Below are 4,477 nucleotides of genomic sequence, written 5' to 3'. Positions count from 1 at the left end.
CTTCCTGTCTCCAGTAGGATAATCACAAGAGCGTAAGAGGACTCCGGTCGGAGTACTGGTAAATATTTTTGTGATGAAAATATATGAAGCTTCCCCTCCTCCCGTTTTTAGTACTAACATGTAAATGTTCGGGCTTTTGTGAAATACCTTATGTTTTTTAAGAAAAAGGTTTCTATCATGTCCTGTTTGCTTTCGTGCAGATTATTTTTGTCGACTCTCACGTATTTTCTACCTTTGTTGGGTTCTGAGTTTGCTCTTCCGTAAACTGCTGGCCTTCTTCTCACGGCTTATACATGTCATCGGCTTGTATAAGAACTCTCCAGACTAGAAGATTCCCCCCTCCTGTAAATAATAAATATTTATGAAGTAGTTATTTTTTAAATTTTTTATCGTGTTTAATTCTGGCTTTCTCTGAAATCCACTGCAATCTCAGCCATGTCTGTAATGACTGCTGTATATAATAAGCAAAGGAGCGGGAAACCGGGCCGGAGCCGAAAGCCGTCAGTCTGAGCTGACTGAGCGAAGGGTCCAGAACGAGGCGGGAAAACGGCCCTGCAGGTGGAAGGAAAATGCACAGTTCAACCCATGGTTCCTGATTCGAAAATGTTATGTTATCTATTTTGTTTCTGTACATTTCTTTGACTTACTTTGACTAAAAGGACATGTAGATTCCCCAAAAGTAAAAAAAAAACAAAAACAAAAAACAAAAAAAACTGTAGCATTTTGTGTTTATATTGTTTCATTTCTGCAGATCTATTCATTGATATTGTGGTTTAAGGCTGAAATGAAGAATACTATGATTTTTTTAAAGAAAACTCATCAAATTTCAGGGTGTCACAAAACTTTATTATATTACTATACTGCCCATTATTTATTATATGTTATAGATGTCTAAGAAATAAACCAAATATTTTATTTTTAATGTAAAACCTCAAATTTAATTTTATTAGCATATTTTAGCAACTTTGGAATTAATATGGACTTTTACTTGATTTTGAAATAATCTCAACCTGGGCCAGTGTAATAGATATCTTAAATGCTAGAATATGGGCTTTGAACCTAATATAAATATATTAATAGAAATTGTGATTTTTTTAATGCCAAGTAAATTGATATTAGTGTATGAATTAGTCATATTTTAAGACGTATTATGTGGTTAGAGAAATGAGATTTTCTGCCATGAATATTAAATTGAAAATCAGTGGAAACGGAGTAGCCCTTTGAAGAGTGTGGTATTTCATTGCCCTTCTTGTTCTAGAAGCCAAATTTTTCTATCCCTGCAAAGAAACAAAACATCTATGTTGAGATTTGTGTTTTTGTTCTATTAATTTGAGATCATTCTAAATACTTTATACAATATTTTCACATGCACAAATATACCCATTAGTGCTTTCTGGAGAGGGATGGGGGTGGGGACGTGCAAAATAAAGATTATTGGCTATTTCATAGTTTGCTCTTCCATTTTCTTTATTTAGGATTTAGTTCCCCGAGGCATGGTCAGTGGGTGTAAAGTTGACACGTCTAAGTGAGCCGGTCATGCTACTGAAATAAGAATGGGGGTGCCGATAATGTCACCTTCCCCCGGTCCCACTGTCTGAGAGGCTCAGCCCATACGACGTCGAAGGAATTTCAATCAGTGCCTTGTCCCTTGCTATTTCATGGTTGCTTTCCTAAATCCAGTTCATGATTTTATAAATGACCTTTGCAATAAGAAAACCAAAGAATCATTTTCAGGGGGCCGGAGAGCTCCAGGGATTAGTAATGGGGTACAGAGCTTTTCACCTCAAGGTCAGTGAGTTGAGTCCAGTCCAAGTCACTAGGGACCCGGGCGACCTGTGCGTCAGGGACTGGCGGTCTCCGTTTCCGCCGGACAGCTGTCCATACGCCCACCGAAGGAAGTTTAGCAAACTGCAGAGGGAAACGCAGATTTGAAAATAAAACACCTGTGTCCCAAAGCAAAGTTAGGAAGTTGGCCACGGTCATTCTCCACAAAGCAATGCCGAAGGAACAGAGGGTAGCCTCCAAATGCCGGCCGCCACGACGCGTGGGGACGAGCCACTTTCCCTAATCAAGTCGAACAAAAGAAAAAGAAGCAGCGTGTGTGGGATGAGGAGAGAGCTCTACCTTGGGAAAGGTGATTTCATCTGGAGGAAACGTGAGGGGACCCAAACAGGAAGAAGAAAATGGATCTTGACTTTAGAGGGAAGTCTCAGAGCAGCAGGAGCCTGAGCTACTGGGACAAAATTCCAAGCAAAGGAGTGGCCGCTGCGGCCCCTTGCAGTGTTAGAAGCCATCCAGTGGCCGGTGTGCTCGTGAGCTGTCCCCACGTACGCCAGCTCTGTCACCTGGCCTTAGGCATGCTTTATGAAGAGACGGCCTTGTCGGGGGGAACTGCCCTGGCTAGTGATTTTATCAGAAGGGGTGGCATCTAAGAAACAGACGCCTTCCCCGCCAGGACACAGAAGCCCTTCTGGGGAGATAATCTGCCTTCGCAGCCCCGTGCAGCTGGCAAAGCGTCATTTCTGTTCTGAAGCTGTCCGCAGTTAAGTACGGTGAGGGGGATACTTATCCCCCAGCTGATGCGTGGTGCCAAATGTCCTGAAGAAAATCGGAGGCCATCAGAGCCTTCTGGCTTTGTCCGGCTTTTTTTTTTTTTTTTTCAGAGATAAAATGTAGTGCGTTACCCTCCCCGCCTTTGTCCTCCTTTCCATAAGATGATTAAACAAAGACCTACTAACCAGATGAAAGTATAAAACGAACCGAGATGCCGAAACCTGGCCAGTACAAATGCCGGTGACGAAGCTTGCCAAGGGCACGCGGGCTAACTTCGTGGCCAGCAGCCTTCTTCAGGCGTCTAAGTCTGAACGTAGCTGAGTCGCCTCGACGAGCGACGTAGATAACATTCTGAGTCATCTCTCTCCCCACAATAGTGCCAGCCACCCCGTCAGCGAACCGTTCCTTCGAGAATCTCGCATTCGTTGTACCCAGAAAGAGTAAAGTAGCTCTCAATCCGTGTGTGCAGGCCAGTAGGTGACACTGGAAAATAGATAATCAGATGGACACTTGAGCGGTTTATTCTTAATGTCATTTAAAGAGAACATTCCATTGACGTGAGTTATTGAAACAACGGCTGGTTACTTTTTCCATCCTGGATGACTCGATTTTCAAGGTGAGGGATAGCGGGAAACGCCGAGGGTCGTCCGTCCGGCTGTCGCAAGTTCGAGCCCCACGTGCGGCGTGTTGAGTGGTCTGGCTCCCGCAGGGCTCAGTCGCTTCTCTGCACAGTTTTCCAGCTGTTTCCACGATGCACTGTGTGTTAAAACGTGCTTCATCGAACCCCAAGCATCCTCCGTACAGTCTTTTCCCATTTTTCTACACGTAATCTTCATGTCCACCTTAGGTGACGAGTGGTTTTTAAGGATGTAGCTTTACGCTTTGCAATGTTTAGATTTACGACAAGATGTTTAAAAGCTTAGCAAGTGGTTACATTAATGATCCTAGGAACTACAAGAGTCGACATTGTATGGAGATACACACATACATATACACGCACGCGTGCACACACGCACGCACGCACGCACACACCACGAAGTATAAATGTGTTGGGTTTTCAGAACAGGAGCATATTTTAGGTACTTTTCCCAAAGTGATAATCTATATTTTTGGAACCTACTCAGTATTTTGTTAACCCTTTAAAATTTTGTGGGGTTTCTTGTTTTTGCTTTGTTTTGGTTTGGTTTGATCTTGTTTTTGATTAAAGAAACGCTTAAAATGGGACTGACTACCTTAAGCAAAACAGCACAAACCCCAAAAATGTCACGGTTACCGCCCTTAGTGAGTTGACTATCACCAAGTTACACAGTATGAACAAAACATTTACGCTACTTCTGGTTAACTCGTTTCATCCAAAAATATTACCAGATTGTGGTCCAATGATTTCTCACGTGCTGTTTGGAATGTTGCTTAAACTATTTTTGCTAGTTTTGAGAAAGGGAATTCTTTGTAAGTGGGTCGCTAAATGACCAATCCCTCATCTTTACTTCATCCTGTCCATTTTGACGTGGCTGTTTACAACATAAGGAAAAACAAATAGTAGGCCCCGAATGTCATCCCGAGACATAGCCACACACTCCTCAGAAGAATCGTCACCACTCTCTGCGGGCAAGGCACACCACATGCCATGGGGATGCAAAGGCGGAGTGACACGCGTCCCCAGTGTCGCAGAGAGCTGTGACTGACAGGCAGTTATGTTAGAAATGCAGTGTGCGCCCCCAAAACGGAGCCAAGCCAGGCGTTCAGAGAAAGGTGGTCACTTCTGACTACTGTTCGATTAATTTTCAATTTCAGGTCGGCAAGACTAAGGGACGTCCCACCACAGGCAAGCGGACACAGACGTAAGAATTTGTAGTGTGACTCCTTGTATGTAAAGTCCAAACAGAGGAGCATACGCCATAGGTTTAGGGAGGAAAGGAGGGAG

Source organism: Pteropus vampyrus, unplaced genomic scaffold, assembly GCF_000151845.1.
Source record: "Pteropus vampyrus isolate Shadow unplaced genomic scaffold, Pvam_2.0 Scaffold49, whole genome shotgun sequence".
Classification (NCBI taxonomy): domain Eukaryota; kingdom Metazoa; phylum Chordata; class Mammalia; order Chiroptera; family Pteropodidae; genus Pteropus; species Pteropus vampyrus.
Note: the sequence above shows the minus strand (reverse complement) of the source record.